At 41.9% G+C, this 17,585-nt stretch overlaps 1 long non-coding RNA gene across 1 annotated transcript; it reads right to left on the bottom strand.

Annotated features, from left to right (window-relative positions):
• Positions 1–1,558: 1,558 nt before the first annotated feature.
• Positions 1,559–17,365, bottom strand: LOC139179998 (uncharacterized). Its single transcript, XR_011564316.1, has 3 exons — positions 17,246–17,365; positions 5,916–6,040; positions 1,559–1,911 (listed from the first exon to the last, which is right to left on the bottom strand). It is a non-coding gene; the product is annotated as an uncharacterized lncRNA (long non-coding RNA).
• Between the last annotated feature and the right edge of the window lie 220 nt (positions 17,366–17,585).

The following is a 17,585-nucleotide window of genomic DNA, read 5'->3' as shown; positions in this document are numbered from 1 at the left end:
CCAGTGTGGTCTATTTAATCTCCTGTCGTGTGGGAAATTATGTTCAAAATCTCCGTGACCCTCTGTCCATAGTAAGTTATGCATGTAGTGACAAGTACATGCCACAAGGCCTTGAGATTATATCTGCAATGTGTTGCTGCCGACTGTTGATCAAGACAGGCTGGAAGAAAAACATTATTTTCAGGTGTGAAAAACCGTCACCTTTATCAAATAATTTTTCTTGCATTTTTCCCAAGACATTGTAGCCTATTTAAACTTGGGAGGTTAAGTTTGTAGCATTCATTATGACTGAAAATTTAGTTCGCACAATCAGGATGCTCTCTTTATTAGTGTTACCGCTAAACAATATTAAAATAAACACAATGTGGCTGGCCTTTTGTAAGCTACATGGGATGTTTACGTCCTTGCCTGGTTTCTTAATTGCATTTACTCATCTTTCCAAATGCCAGCGCCACGGCCACCCACAATATTTGCTATTTGGGGGTATGTGGTTTACATTTTATACTGTCCGATGATGGCTCTTGATGGAGGGCCTCCTATCTGAGTGGTTTGTAGTGTGTTGTGGTTTGAATTGGGCTTCCCTGGTGGCTCAGAGGTTAAAGCCTCTGCCTGCAATGTGGGAGACCTGGGTTCGATCCCTGGGTCGGGAAGATCCCCTGGAGAAGGAAATGGCAACCCACTCCAGTATTCTTGCCTGGAGAATCCCATGGACAGAAGAGCCTGGTGGGCTACAATCCACGGAGTCGCAAAGAGTCGGACACGACTGAGCGGTTTGAATTCTTGGCAGGCAGACTGTCATCAAGCCCAGTTCTTGTCTCTGCATTCTACCTTTAGAAATGGAGGATGAGGGCTCTTTAAAAATGCAATTAAGAATCTCAGGACAGTAGAGGAGAGAGACTGTGGAAACACCAAAGTACACCTCTCAGCTTTTTAAAATCTTGTGGAGGATCATGAAGATAATTACAGGTGAAATGTTCAAACAAAGAAGCCAACTGTGAGATTAAAGACCCTATGCCTGGTTATTTAAAAACAATGAAAAAGGTAAACTTCCTCTTTCACTTTGTTTCAAAACAATTGGAAGAGTTGAGTTGTTTAGATCCAGTTTCAGAACTGCCAAATACTGATCGACATTCTCAGTATCTTTAAGCTTTTTTTTTTTTTTTTAATGTAAAAGCAGTGTTGCAGGCAGATTTGAGTGCAGGAAAATTCTACATAATCCGATTTCTCTAATACCAATTTTTGCACCTTTATCATCTTTTCCCTATATAGATCAATGTTTTCTTTCATAGTTAACATCATAAAATATATTCTAGTCCCTGAACTTTTATCTTTTAACATTGTATGGGATACATTGTTCCATGTAGCCACGTGTATCAAAATTGGTTACATGCATACATACCTCACTTATTTTTTTACTGTTAAATAATAACTTTAGAATGAATTTTTCATAGGTAAGGTTATTGTTTCAAATTGTATTAATGTTTTAATGATCCTTAATAACTCTTAATAATCCTTAATACTGTTTTCCAAGGAGGTATAGGAATTGTACATGTCATGCCAACAGTATGAAAGTAGTAATTTAATTTCAATGTAACAGCGGATGCTACCAGTGTTATGATATTTTCTACTGTAATGGAGACCCTGAAAAACTTAAATACAAACCCAGTTGATTATCGAGTCAACACCTTGGCATCTATGTTCTTGGGAAGACATGAGCTAAGTAGGAAGAATCAGCTAAAATGACCACTGGACAGTTTGTGCTCACTGGACCCACCGGGTGAGAGGCTTTTCAGAATGGTTCATCATCTCTTCTGGCGAGGGGCCAACCATACCAGCACTACTTCAGGCCTCAGGCCGAGAAGACAGGTACAGCCTTGTCGGTGTCAAGGAAGAACATGGGTAGCAGGAGACCTAAGAGTGAATGAAAATTGAATTATCTGTACTTCTAGGACTTGTCTATTGAGAAACAGCAGCGCTGGCAACCATTTACTACCAACAAGAGGCAGTTCCTAGAGAAGAATATAAAATATGCTCTGCTCAACCCCACAGAACTCAGAGTGTCTCACAATGGCCAATTTATTATTTTTACCCTGTCCAGTGACATGGAAGGATGCATCAGGGAGCTGCTAGCCTCTGCGATGAATAACTTAAGTCAGGCCGCAACATGTGAAATAATTCAGCTGACGAGGATTTATAACACTAGCTAGATTTTTCGCTTTCTTTGGGGTTCATGAAGCATGGTGTTGCGAGATACCACAGGAGTCCCGTGCTGAAGTTACATGTCTATTTCTCTTCTTTATTTTTATTTTTTGGTATTTTCATATTATTTTATTGCTTGGTTCAGGTGTCTTTCTAAGCAGGGTCCAGTCTCCTAGGGGACTCGTCTCTTCTGACTTTGAAAATTAGAACCACAGACAGATCAGACTTCTAAATACTCTGTTTTTATACTCCCTTCTTCACATATCTAGTCCCAGATGGTTTTGACTGCCTGCTGCTGTGTGGACTGTGTTGGGCTGCAATTTATTTTGTTCAATTATTTACATGCACTTGGCCAAATAAGAGGGTGGCAATGTAACACAGGCATACAATTTCAGCCCATCTCATTCCCAGGTCCTATGTCAGTTTGCAGGATGGCTGGTTAGATTTGCAAAGGAAATTCCATCCTCTGTCGGTGGAAAAAACGGCTTTCAGGAGCTACGTGTGGCAGGACTCTTCTCTTTGCAGGTGAGGTCTAGGCAGATTTCATGGTACTGAAGAGAGCCTGAATCTTTTTGCTCCAGGAGACCCAGAGGACTAGACACTGGGTGATCACACATCCTAACCTCTGTACAACTACATGGATGTTAGAGCTGGAAGAGATTTCAGAAAAACAGCTGGTCACACTCTCTACCTTCTTCTGATCCTCATTGTTCACAGGGCCAGTTATTTGCAACATTGCTTTGTGTGTGTGTGTTGTCCTTTGGAAACCATGTTAAAAGCTGTTCTTTCCTAAGTTACCCTGTGGACCTTCCAATTCCTATTTTAAATGGGAAATTTTAACAAGATCCTTCAAACGGTTAAGAAAGGAGAAAAACATTTGCGCAAGTGGAATTTGGAGAGGAGCTATGGTTTTTCTTTGTTGACAAATCCCCTTTTGACCTCTTAACATCGCTGAATCAAGTCCCAGTGTCTTAAGAGGTTATTGCCTGACCACAGGTTAAATATTTTAATATTCACTGATTGGAGGAAAGTATCATGGGTAACTAAAGCCAGATATCCTTGAATGCTGAGGGCATTAGTGGCTCCATAAAATGTAAATGCATCCTTAATTATCTCAAGTCACTGCACGCCCAAGTAGTTCTTTTACAAGAAAAACACAGCTTACTGATAATGAGCACGAAAATTACTAAGAGATTGGTGGGGTAAATCTCTTAAACCTCTTCTGTTGTTTTTTTTTCTTCTCCAAATTTTGATGTGACTTTACTCATTTGCATGTGCATCCTTTTCTAGATGGTACAGATAAATACAGAGCCTCAAAGGATTTAGGGGGTTGGGATTACAGCAGTTTCTGCCTTGGGGGCTAGCTCTAAAGATGATTATTATCATCATCATGACTTGGATCCATGAAGCTTTGGGGGGGTCTTAAGAAACGCAAGTTATATCCCGTAGTTGCAGTGATTTTATTTTTAAATTTATATATTATCTGTTATTTTAGGGCCATGGTGTCCCCAGGAGACAGATATTTTACTGCCATTTTTTTCAGTGGGAACACAGGAGAACAAATGACTTCTCTTTGGCCATTCAATTTATAAATGGGAATTGGGGGCTGAACCTCAGGTCTTCCGGCCTTCAGCCCCGGGCTCTCTCTCTTTCAAAAAGCACCCTCATTTCTTCAAGTCCAGTAAGGGAAGTGATGGGGATGGCAGAAGGGGCCCTAACGGAGGTCCTGTCCATGTTCCATACGCTGAGGAGGGGTTCCATACACTGAGGGGTCAAGGATCCTCACTGGCATCTGGGGATGTGCCTAGAAGTAAATGTGTTCATTGTGAGGGCAAAGGCTGGACACCACAACTCAATATCAGGCAGAAGAGCAATGTTTCTGACCATCAACAGTGAGGTCTGTTCTCACTTGTCAAATATCCAAGACAGCTCTACCTGTTATAGAAACCATGGTGGCAGAAAGAGACAAGCAGCACTCGGAGATGCAGAAAAACAGGGTTTATTCAGCACCAGTGTGGGCTCAGTGGAGTCACCTCCAGAGGCTGATCACCCAGCCTTTGTTCTGGGTATCTTTTATACAGGACAGACTTCTGGGTCTTCAGAACTTTCCTGCTAAAGCAGCTCAGATCCCCCCTCCCCAGACAGCTTGCTGCTGCTACTGCTAAGTCACTTCGGTCGTGTCCGACTCTGTGTGACCCCATAGACGGCAGCCCACCAGGCTCCCCCGTCCCTGGGATTCTCCAGGCAAGAACACTGGAGTGGGTTGCCATTTCCTTCTCCAATGCATGAAAGTGAAAAGTGAAAGTGAAGTTGCTCAGTCGTGTCCAACCCTCAGCGACCCCATGGACTGCAGCCTACCAGGCTCCTCCATCCATGGGATTTTCCAGGCAAGAGTACTGGAGTGGGGTGCCATTGCCTTCTCCGCCCAGACAGCTTAGGTTCCCACCAATGCAATGAGCAAGTAAGATTACAGACGTGGAGGTGGTGGGTGGTGAGCAAAAGCAAGATAAGAGGCAGAAGGCAGAAAGTTGTTATTCTAGATGGGGGTTGGTGTTCTAGCTGGGGGTTTCCACCTCATACCAACACACTAACCCTGACTGGCTGAGACTTCAGCATCACCTACCTGCTTCTTGAGCATCGTAACTGGGGTGACTGCTAGGCTCTTTGCATAAAAGCTGCTATGCAAAATTACACTCCCAGACTTTGCCTGACTTTCAGAATAAAGTTAAGATCTTTAAAAGTTAAGTCTCTGAAATCTGGGGCAGTCCTGCCATGCCCGAGATCTGGAAAGGCAGAAGAGACGATCACGTGGGGTCAAGCCCCTCTGTGACTCCACCCTCACCACACACTATGTTGGGCCCTTCTTACTCGCCCTTTGCCTCATCTCTGGCTGCCCCCAACCTAACATGTGCTCCCTCCCACTTGCCCTGAGAGGTGAACCAGTTCCACCATGGCAGGCTGATAAAGCACTGGCTTTATAGGCTTGGGAATCTATGCAATCAAAGCACCCCGAATTTAGAAAAGTTCCACCCTTGATTTAATGCTCTGTTGCTATTTTCTTGAAATTCTTAATAAATTTTGGACATGGAGCCCCACGTTTTCATTTTGCAAAGGGCCCCGGTTATCACAGAGGTCAATCCTGCCAACACCATCAGGTTTCCTGACATCCTGGGTCCCAGAGCTGGGAGGAAGCTTAGAAGCCATTGTCTAGTTCCATCCTTGCAGCTGACAAAGAGAGAGAAGGAGAGCCACCACTGGGGTGACTGGCCTGAGGTCACCCAGGAAGCCAGAGGCAGAGACATAGCTGGGACCATCACTGCTAGCTGAGTGCTCATTCTCTTGTACCGTGATCCTAAAGCCACCTCCCAAGCACAGAAGCAGGTCTTTGTCAGGGTTGGGCATGACAGCTGTGGTGTCTCTCAGACACCTTTTCCCCTCCTTAGCTTGGGCCACAGAAACAGGGACAGTGACAACAACCTTCTTTCTGCCCTACCAATCAGTACTCCTACATTGCCTACATAATGCACTTCTTAAAAGCTTGAAGAAAACAACAGATAATGGAGAGCTCTGGCCTAAGACAAGAGTTTCAACCACAGCATCAAAACAAAATTTTGTTTCAGTCAAAAAAAAAGAGATGCCCCAAGGAGACAATGATTAGTACGAATTAAATTAGCTGTGCTTGTGAATGATTCGTACCCACACTTGGATAATCATACCTGTCAGCGTAATTGACTTTCAGAGAATCTCATCTCGCTGGGATGATGATGTACTTTCTCGAGTAAGAACTGTGCCTGCTACTGAGTATACCCTTGGGAGGGTATCCCGCATGTGATGTCATCTGCTGTGGGAAGAAGAGCGGTTGAGAACCGAGGGAATGATAGGCATTTACTCCTCTCCGTTCTCCAAGATTTATGCTAAACCAGATCAGGAGAAAGGCACCTATTAATGTTTCATCTCTGAAGTTGGATTGCCTACACAAAATTGAAGGCGTACCTCATTTTATTGTGCTTGGGTTTACTGTGTTTTTTACAGGTTGAAGGTTTATGGCAACCCTGTATTAAGCAAGTCTACCAATATCATTTTTCCAACAGCATTTGCTCACTTCGTGTCTCTGTGTCATGTTTTGATAATTCTTGCAAAATTTCAAACCCTCTGCCAATAAAAAGATTATGATTCCCTGAAGGCTCAGATGATGGTTAGTGTTTTTTTTAAGCAATAAATTATTTTTAAAGTCTTTATTGAATTAGTTACAATATTGTTTCTGTTTTATGTTTTGGTTTTTTGGCAGTGAGGCATGTGGAATCTTAGCTGTCCAATCAAGGATCAAACCCACACCCCATGCATTAGAAAGGGAAGATGTTTAACAACTGGACCGCTGGGGAACTCCCCTAAAGTATTTTTAAATTAAGGTATATACAGTTTTTTTTAGACAAGTCCATTGCACACTTAACAGACCTACCAGGGGTCCCACCCACCTGGGCCATGGAAGGTAATCAAAGCTTCATCTGCCACTCCTCATGGTTCCCCATTGCTTGCATTACCACCTGAACCATCCCCTCTTTCCCCTCAGTCCATGGAAAAATTGTCTTCCATGAAACTGGTCCCTGCTGCCAAAAAGACTGGGGACCTCTGGACTACACTATGTAAGGAAAGTGTTAGTCACTCAGTCATGTCCAACTTTGTAACCCCATGGGCTATAGCCCACCAGGCTCCTTTGTCCATGGAATTCTCCAGACAAGAATACTAGAGTGGGTAGCCATTTCCTCCTCCGGGAAATGATCCCAACCCAGGGGTCGAACCTGGGTCTCCTGCATTGCAGGCAGATTCTTTACCATCTGAGCCACCAGGGAAGCCCACACTATAGTATAACTATAACTTTTAAATGTGCTGGGAAACCAAAAAATTCATGTGACTCACATTATTGCAATATTCGCTTTATTGCAGTGATCTGGAACTGAACATACCTGCAACATGCCTGATGTATATCTGTTTAATTTTACAGTATTCCAGGTTACTTACTGAGAGCTGATTCAACACACCTACAGCACTACTGAGACATCTTTGCACATTGCATGGCATTGCTTTCAAAAACACTAAGTACGTTCAAGGTCCTTCATATTAAGATCCACTCAAACTTGAGACCTATGGTAAAGTTTCTTTCTTCTGGTGAAGTGGCAAACATAGGGGACTGCTTAATCCATTGCATTTCCTTCACTGATTGCTTTGGTTGCTAGGAAGCAAGGATGCTCAGAACTAGGTTCTTTTGTTTTCAACTGCTCACTCCTTTATATTTTAATAAATGTTTTCCTTCTTGGCTTTTTGTTTTAATAAATTTAAAAGCTACAGAGACATGCAAAGAAGAATATAATAAGCACTTATATTCCCAATTCTTACAATTAACCGCTGTTAATATTTTCTGGTGGGTTTCCCTGGTGGCTCAGCAGTAAAGAATCTGCCTGCCAATGCAGGAGATGTGGGTTCGATTCCTGGGTTGGGAAGATTCCCTGGAGAAGGAAATGGCAACTCACTTTAGTATTCTTGCCTGGGAAATTCAATGGACAGAGGGAGCCTGGCAGGCAACAGTCCATGGGGTTGCAAAAAGAGTCAGACAGGACTTAGTGACTAAACAACAACAACAAACAACAATATTTTCTTGTATTTATTTTCAGTAATTATTTTAAAGGACATTACCACTTAGCTAATGTCCCATTCTGTTGTATCATAAAGTATACTATACAAAGCTAATATCCCACCACCTTTGGCCCACTCTCCTTCAGTGTCTCACAGCAAATCACTGAAATAAATCTGTTGTACATTTTGGAGTCCATTTTCTATACTTTTGTGCACAAGTATGTGCATTTGTGGCTTCCCAGGTGGCACTAGTGGTAAAGAACCTGCCTGCCAATGGAGATAGACATAAACAGATGCGAGTTCAATCCCTGAGTTGGGAAGATCCCCTGGAGGAGGACATGACAATCCACTCCAGTATTCTTGCCTAGAGAATCCCATGGACAGAGAAGCCTGCTGCTGCTGCTAAGTCACTTCAGTTGTGTCCAACTCTGTGTGACCCCATAGACGGCAGCCCACCAGGCTCCCCCATCCCTGGGATTCTCCAGGCAAGAACACTGGAGTGGGTTGCCATTTCCTTCTCCAATGCATGAAAGTGAAAAGTGAAAGTGAAGTTGCTCAGTCGTGTCCAACCCTCAGCGACCCCATGGACTGCAGCCTACCAGGCTCCTGCATCTATGGGATTTTCCAGGCAAGAGTACTGGAGTGGGGTGCCATTGCCTTCTCCGACAGAGAAGTCTGGAGGGCTGCAAAGGGTTGGACACAACTGAAGCATCTTAGCAGCAGCAGCATGTGCATTTATAAAAAATATTTTTATGTGGTTTAAACATTTACACAAATAGTATGCTATACATGGAGTTATGCTTTTTGCATTTAATATTGTCTGAGATCTGATCATGATGCATATAGATTTAGCTCATTCCTTCAACTGTTGTAATGTATCATATGAATATGCCATATTTTATTTATTCCTTTACTCAATAAGGAACATTTGGGTTATTTCTGACATTTTCCTGTTTCAAACAATGATATTATGAACACCCTTTAATATGTTCTTTGCTACACACATACAAGGATTTCTCCAGGGTGTGGATGTGTACACATATATAAATGTACCTGTATAAGAATTTTTTCCAGAGTATAGAGTGATGAGCAAACCAACAAGCAAAGGGGTTTCTGAGTTAGTCTCTCTTTAAGATGCCATCATATTGCCAATGCCATCACCATTATCAATGCCATCACCATTACCAATGCCATCAATATTGTCAATGCCACCACCATTATCAATTCCATTACCATTGTCAGTTCTATAACAGCCATGTTTCCTTTGAAACTTAAAAACCACAATAGAAGACTAAGGCCTGTTGTGCTATGTGCTTAGATGCTCAGTCATGCCTGCCTCTTTGAGACCCCGTGGACTGTAGCCTGCCGAGCTCCTCTGTCCATAAGATTCTCCCAGTAAGAATACTGGAGTAGGATGCCATTTCCTCCTCCAGTGGGTCTTCCTGATCCAGGGGTTGAACCTACATCTCTTATGTCTCCTACATTGGCAGGCATATTCTTTACCACTAGTGCCACCTGGGAAGCCATGGATGCCTAGCTAATGTTCCATGGGTACAAGGTAAGATAAATGGAATGGTGTCCAAAATAAGCGTACATATGCCACACTATAAATTGCTGTCACCAAGTTAGAAAGTCTGAGAGAAGAAGCCAGACAACTCTCCTTTTAGGAATTTTTAGGTGCTTCTTCTTTGAAACACCAAGTATTTCTCAGGACTCTACCGCCATGTGAATGCTATTACCCAAATTTTTTCCTAACCATAGCTCAGTTTTTAAGCTATTTTTGAAAGTGACTGTTGCTATATAAAACCATAGTTATAGGAAAATGCAATCTGTTGATCTCTTCATGGTAGAGTCTATATATCATTTACACTTCACTTCTCTGTGGGTGGAAAAGCTTTTTTCATGGTTTATTTAGCAGGAAGTCATTTTGATCAGCAAGATGAGTAATACTTTACAGCTGTTTGCAATTACTGCCTCTGCTCTGCCAGGAGTTTTAACTATTATACAAACTGAAACACCAAATGAGTTGAGGCAAGATGGGAAGAAGAGAAATGCATATTTCATAGGTTCATTCATGTCATGAGAAATTACCCATCACTTGTTTTTTCATTGTAGGTTTCCAAATTCAGAGTCACATTTAAAGGTAATTTTTAATCACATTTATAATTCTGAAGGTTTTTTTTTTTTAATCAATAAAGTACAATCCATAACACTAGGTTTCCTAGACTATTGGGAAGTTGCCATAGCTTAAATTCTCTATATGTTTAGTTTAGCAGGAAAGCTAGTTTAGCAGGAAACAAAACAAAACAGTCTTTCACTTGCATATCTACCTCTTTGAAACACTCATTGGGAAAATATAATAACTGAAACATTTCAATTACCAAGTGAATAAAGTGACAAAGACTCTCCCCTTCTCACCTAACATAAAACTGATATAACAAATTTACATCATGGGGAATTTAGGAGCTCTTTGTAAATCGTTAATTAGATTGATGAGTAGCCAGTTTATGGAGCATGAGAGCTAGGAGCTAGAGTAGCCAATTTGTGCAGCATGAGAGCTGGGAGCTAGAGCAAGGGTACCCAAGCTTTGGGATCTTATACCTGATGATCTGAGGTGCAGCTGATGTCATAATAATAGAAATAAAGTGTACAATAAATGTAATGTGCTTGACTCATCCTGAAACCATCTCCCTCATCCCCCTACTCCTGGTCCATGGAAAAATTCACTTCAAATCCTGACTGTCACTGTCTATTTGTGTGACTTTGGGCAAGTTTCTTAATGTGCAAAGTGTGCATAATAATAATATAATCTATTTCATGGAGTTATTGTGAGAATTAAAAGGAGACTGTCCTGGCTTCCCTAGTGGCTCAGTGGTAAAGAATTCACCTGCCAGTGCAAGAGACATGGGTTTGATCCCTGGTCAGGGAAGACCCCACAAGTTGTGTGGCAACTAAGCCTGTGTGCCACAACTATTGAGTCTGTGCTCTAGAGCTGGGAGTCACAATTACTGAAGCCCATGCCCTAAAGGCTATGCTGTACGACAAGAAAAGCCACCGTAGTGATAAGCCTGCGCAACACAATTAGAGAGTAGCCCCTGCTCTCCAAAACTAGAGAAAAGCCCACATAGCAACCAAAACCCAGCATAGCCAAAGCAAATAAATAAAATTTTTTTAAAAAGGAGATGATCGATACAGTGTTTGGTGCAGGGAAGTTCTCCATCAGTGGTAACAAAGATCTTTCTAGAAATGATTCTTCATGGTTTTAGAGACCATGTTCCTTATTTGCCTCCCTACTGGTCTAACTTGCTAACCTGGACACATACACAAAAGTTGTCTTAACTAACCACCCTCTTTCCCAAACACAGAAATAGATACATAAATTCAGATGAGGGAAAGAGCCCAGGGGAAATGTCTTGGCATTACTGGGATTGTTCTGATTGTCTTTGATTGGGTCACGTGCCTATCCTGAACCAAAGGGTTCCCACTCTCTGATTGGCAAGATCTGGGTCCCATGCCCACCTCTGGGGACAGAGGAAGAATCAGCTTACTTAACTGGTTCACTTGGGCTGAACTCAGGTGGATCTCTAGCAAACTCTGGGTGCTGTTTCCAGGAAAAAAAGGAATACAATAGAATGACCAAAAAGATCAAATCACCACTCCAGGCATTTTTCTTCCCTGGGCAATTGACCAGAGGGTACATGGGATAAACTGATCTAGATTATAATGATTTATCGAAAAATGCCATGCCTATTCAAATTGCCTTATTCAAGTTGACAATAATTTATAAAACTTGAGTATATTCAAAAGTCAGCACTGTAGTGAAAGGGTAGTGCAATGTATTATTAATACATATAAATAATTAATAACTAATCTTAGGGATACCCTGCTCTTCGCTTAGCATAAGATCTTAGATGAGAGATGAGCAATTGATCAAAAGTTCAGAGGGTCACAGGCATTCTTGTGATGCAGCAAGCTCTGGAGAACTGCTGTGAATATCCCAGGAATTTTCTGTGGGTATCAATAAAGCAAGATTTTGGTTCCCAAACGCTGACCAGAGTTCTAGTTTGGCGAACTTTGTATTTTCTATTCATATTTAGCTTCCAGTATTTTCAAATGGAGGTTAATGCAAGCGGATGACCCTAAAAATAAGAATGGGAAAGATAATTTTCTTACCACATGCCTTGTGACACATATGTAATACGAACACAGGGATGACAATGCCAATAATGTAAGGTTCTCTTAATTTACAGGATTAGAGGAAGAACATGTAAAGAGATCAGGATCTCATGACATATTTAACTTGCTCTGACATAGGTATCACAGGGAACTCAGAAGAATTCAGACCTGACTGACCTGAGCACCTGCCACCTGCTGAGCCCTGTGCCATTTCTTTCCCAAGCATGGTATCATCTCATCCTTGCTAGCGTTCTGGGAGATGGCGGGGCAATCGTCTCCTTCTTCTAAAAATGAGGACACTGAGGTCAGAAAGATCAAGACCACAGAACTTCTTAGTGTTGGGAAATGGACCCACGTCTTCCAACTCCAACTCTTCCCACTAGATCCCTCTCTTTCCAAGACAAACTGTACTTTAAATCCAGCTTGATTTTTTTCCCAATTATTATAGACAACGAGGTGTTGTGTTTTTTTTTTAATTTTTGAAAAATACAAGCATGGCTTTACTTAAGTGGAGTGAAAATGCCAAGCAGACACCTTTCTCCTTCCCAGGAAGGCAGGCCACAAAGGCAGAGCGACTTTAGAATTTGGTAAACGGCAACTTCTCCAAAGTTGGTGCTTGTGACCAATGTTTGCGACTAGAAACTAAGTATTTTGCCTACTGCTCCACGTTTCAGGAGAGTAAATTAGGAGTTAAGCTAGAAAGAACTGGTAAACAGCTTGGGCACAGGACTTGGACAATCATGCCAAGCAGAAGGAAGAGCGGTGAAGACTGGGACGAGGTGTGGAGCACTTGAGAGGAGGTCAGCCGCCCAGGACTCAGGGTGGGAGGAAGGGTGACAAGGGCCAGGCCACATTCATCTGTGTTAATAAACAAACTTCAACTGAATATTTTAAAAGCATTGTTGGCTTGAACCAGACAGCATCCAATCCAGCAGACAGATAACTCTGAGGAGTTATCTGTAATTCCTCAGATAACTCTGAGGAGCTGTACAAAATGAAAGACAGACAGAAGGGAGCAGGAACCAGAAAGTTATTCTAGGAAAAAAAGTGGATTGACTAATGCAAGGTTCCTTTGGAGGACACCAGGGTTCTAGCAGGCAGATTACCTAACTAGTGCTGATCAGGCAATTCCTGATGGTTTAAGATTTCAATTCTAGGGGAGCCAAAACTATAATTCAGTCTAGGGTGGTGATATGGAGCTCAATTTTGGGCTTGTTGTCTTGCTTCTAACACCTAAGAAATTAGAATTCTTATTGCAATTTTTCTCTTAATTTGATCTCTCTCCGAAAGACCGTGATCAACTGGTTTGCAAAATGAGAACTTTGTGTCACCCAACTGAATTTTCCTGGGGAAGAGATTTTCCAGATTTCTAAAATAGGGGAGTTTGCTCATAAAATAACTGGTCTCCCCTCTACTGTCAGCATCCCTGACACAGAAACACACAAGGGATAACAACATCTAGAATTTTCTGTGCAAGCTGTTTATAGAACAAGGCCATGGAGGTTGTAGGTGGCCTGTTATTCACCTGGGAGGACACCCCAATTCATTCATTCACTCATTCTGCAGGGCTGCCTGGCTCTGCTCGAGCTGCCAGGTGGGGCTGTCATAGCCCCTCCCCCCGATGTCGAGCTGCTTTATAATCACCAAGCAGTGGCACCTCACACTGTCCCATTAGAGAGGCGTGTTCAGCCTGCTTGTTGGGCATGTTGATGCAAGCTTGGAAAGGAAAACATAATTCACTTTTGCCAGTGACAGAAATGTTAACACTTACTTGAAATAGCTGATAATCTGACACAGGAGAGTTAAAGGATTACTGTATTTCATTTGGCTAATAAGAAAAGCTGTTTAAAAGCTACATTAAAAAGACTTAATGTATGGTGACTGAGCATTGCTTTAATGTATTCTGTGTTATCAACTATTAGAATGCTTTCCTTTTCTTATGTTATCATAGATTTCTGCCCTGTTTCTCTGGGAAGAGATAAGAAGAAGCAACATCCATTCACAGAGATTGTCCAAAGACACATTCATTCAGTAAACATTTCTTGAGCACCTACTGTGTTCCCAGTACCATGTGATAGTGGGGAATCAAGGACAAAAAAGATGTGGTCCGTGACCTCTACACAGCGGCATGTTTTTGGAAAGGATTGATTGGAGAAGGCTATAGACAAAGGACAAAGGAAAAATGTTCGAGCTTTAGTTGATATCTGAAATATTCTTATTCAACTCTCATTTAATAGATGAGGAAACCAAGGTCTAGAAAGCTACTTGCTGAGAGGATATATGCTAATTAGTGGGAAATCGGACTCCAGGCTCCCAATCTCATGCTTCTCTCACTTTGATGCTAGCGCACTATTTCCTGCAGTCCCATCCTTCCTGTGGTAAGGATGAGTGCTCCACCCTTACAATCTCCCTCATGATGGCATATTTGTTACTCCCCAAGAACTCTACCTTCATCAAGGGGAGCAAACTTGACAGTGATTTCCATGGGCTGCAACCAGTGATCAGACATGCCTGGTGGACCATATTGAGGGAGTTATTATATAGGACTGAACTTTGTAACCATACAGTGCAGTTTAGACTCGAGGGTCCTACTGACCAGATCAGCACACACTCTCAGGGGAAAAGAGGAAGAAAAGAGCCGCCCTCCTCAGTGGTTCTGGATAGCTATGATTTCCAGGCTCCTCTGCCTTCCTTCACTCCCCTCCCCCAACATCTTTCAGTCTGTGGCCCACTTTCTTCAGAGGCCAGCTCTTGGTATCTCTGTGAGACACAAAAATGCTGACGTCTGGAAAGTGTACACACCGGGTAGGAAGGCTTCTGAAGAAGTGCGGCCCTTTAACTTCTGTAACATCACGGTGAACTGGAGAGTGGCGAGACCAGCACCTTCTCATTTTTCTGGTGGGACCATCAGAATAGGTGCAAATAAGGCATAGCTTTAGCCAGAGGTAAGAATTATGATGAAACCCAGGCAGCTGGACTCCCAAGCTGTCCTTTCTCACTGGATTCTCATCCCAGATCCCATACTCTGTATGGTTGCTGATTGACCATGAGTGACAAAATCACTCTTGCAGAAGGAGTTCAGACATACTAATAAGACTTCTTCCCTGTCATTGACAGGAAACTCAACTTTGTTAATTTAGACCTAACAGGGAAAATCCCATTGAATTAGAGGACACTAAAACATAAAGCATAGCTATATTTCAAGGAAGAACAATGAAGTCCAGTAGAGTAGAGACCATGCCTATTTTGTTCATTACCATATTCCCAGCCACTAGCACATTCCTCATACATAATGAGTGCTGAATATTGTCAAACGCATGGAACAGTGAGTCAATGAAAAGTAATGACAACTATTTCTACTCTCAGATGTATATAGTCAGGGCTGGATACATAAACTCTGGGACTAGGGCAAAATTAAAACAAGAGGCCACTGTTAAAACAGCAGGAAAAATGCTGTTAGAAATTTAAAATATAAAGTTTTTTTTTCTCTTGTGCAGTCTTTTTCAGTATGTCATAATGCTTAAAAAAAAATTTTTTTTTTAAATTTTTGGCCATGCTGGGTCTTTGCTGCCATGCATGATCTTTCTCTAGTTGTGGTGAGTGGGGGATATGCTCTAGTTGTGGTGTGTGAGCTTCTCCTTGTGTTGTCTTCTCTTGTTTTGGAGTACCAATTCTAGCGCCTTTGGGCTCCAGTAATTGTGGCTCACAGCCTCTAGAGTACTGACTCTAGTTGTGGCACATTGGCTTGGTTTCCTGGTGGCATGTGGAATCTTCCCAGACCAGGGATCAGACCCGTGACCTCTGCTTTGGCAGGTGGATTCTTAACCACTGGACCACCAGGAAAGTCCATATGCTTTTTATTTGGTATTTAATGTCATTCTGAGAAAATAAAAAAATTAAAATTATTAGCACAAATCTGTTAATGATTATATTGTTCAATGCCCACTTTAAATGCAAATATAAGTGCCTTTACCATGTTTGCAGAATCACCTAGATTACTCAAATTGTATTTCATAGTTTGTACATGTTTATGTATTTTTGTTCTTACTGGAAGAGTGGAAACCCTGCACAAGATTAACTTTTTTTTTTCACTTTTTGATATGTGTACATTTCACTAATACTTTCTATCTACAGCTTACTGATAAGCAAGAAAGAACTGAAAGCAAAAGGAATTATGGCTTGCCATCTTTTCCTTTCATTCTATGTCATCATTTTCAGCAGAAGTGATTGGGGAGTAAGAAAAGATATAATAGGGTTTCTGGGTCATTTGTATTTTTCAGAATGCCATTACCTTCTTTCTGAACGTGAAACAAGTTTGGGTTCCACTCAATCAGAGCTAGAACACACTTCTCATGTGCTTGCTTTGAATCTCACTGAACTCCCACACATCATGGGTCCCCCAGAATTCTGTGCTCATGGGGCATCATGTGTGCCACATGCAAATAGAGTGGTGTAGAAAGGAGAACAAACTCTTTCATTCATGCTTATGCTCCATTGTTTCATCAGACTTGACTTCCAAAACACAAGATCAAAGATAAAATTATCCAGAATTTCAATATAGTGACAGTAGAGGATTAAGCCATGCACAGTGTAACTGCATAGGATCACATGCTTCCGAAGCCAGCTCTGCAAGCTGATGGCCAGGGGCACCAGGTAGAGTTCTAATCCACTCATCCTAATATTCAGCAGAGGCCCATTGGACATTAGCAACAGCCTTTGCCAAAGACTCTAAGAATAATATAGCTTAAGCAACAATGTTTGTACAATATACATTTATTTACTGCCAGTGATGGAACAGAATTGGGCCTTCTCCTGGCTTATTTGTATAAAGTTTTTAATATAACTTTATTTTCTTCATTGTTTGGTTAGTACAAAACTAAGTTCCAAACAACTTGCATAGTTATTATAAATTCCAGATGAGTTGAGTCTGGCTAAATGACATTTTTCTACTTAAGCTGAATCATCTCAACTGTGGGCCTTCAGATTTGAAAAGTTAATGTGGTGATAGGATTTACTTTTGAGGAAAGGAAGGTCTTAATGGAGAATATAAAATTAAGACAAAGGTCAGAAATATTTGTGTAAAAGCTCTTAACTTGGCATTAAAAAAAAAAAAAACTGCCATAAACACCAAACATAGTCCATCATTTAACCTCCCCCACCACCCCCAAATTAGTAATGATGTGTGGTACATTTATTTTGCCTTTCGACATTTTGCTTGTCTTTTCATGATCTGTCTTACCCAATATTTCGATAGGAGGACTGTCGATTTGCTCTGCTTCCTCAAAGGTAACATGCATGCTAACAAGCATTTTTAAGTATTCTCATCCTCCAGCCAAACGTTCACACTTTTCTCATTTTGCGGCTGGGAGTTCTCTTTTCTGATGTCAGCTCCAGTCTGTGCAGTCGAGTCAGAGTAACTGCCGGAGATGGAAAAGGCACCCGAGAGCCTCAACTGTGCTCTGGCAGGGAGAGGTAGTCAGCATTCGTCTCTCCCCGCCGGGCTTCGGGGTTAGATTGCTCAGGTCTGCACGTGTTAACTTCGCTCCTGGCTTCTTGCAGCCGGTTGCTCCGCCCACCTC

The sequence above is a fragment of the Bos indicus genome, chromosome 3 (genome assembly GCF_029378745.1).
Source record: "Bos indicus isolate NIAB-ARS_2022 breed Sahiwal x Tharparkar chromosome 3, NIAB-ARS_B.indTharparkar_mat_pri_1.0, whole genome shotgun sequence".
Lineage (NCBI taxonomy): Eukaryota > Metazoa > Chordata > Mammalia > Artiodactyla > Bovidae > Bos > Bos indicus.
Note: the sequence above shows the minus strand (reverse complement) of the source record. Positions and strands in the feature narration are given on the sequence as shown.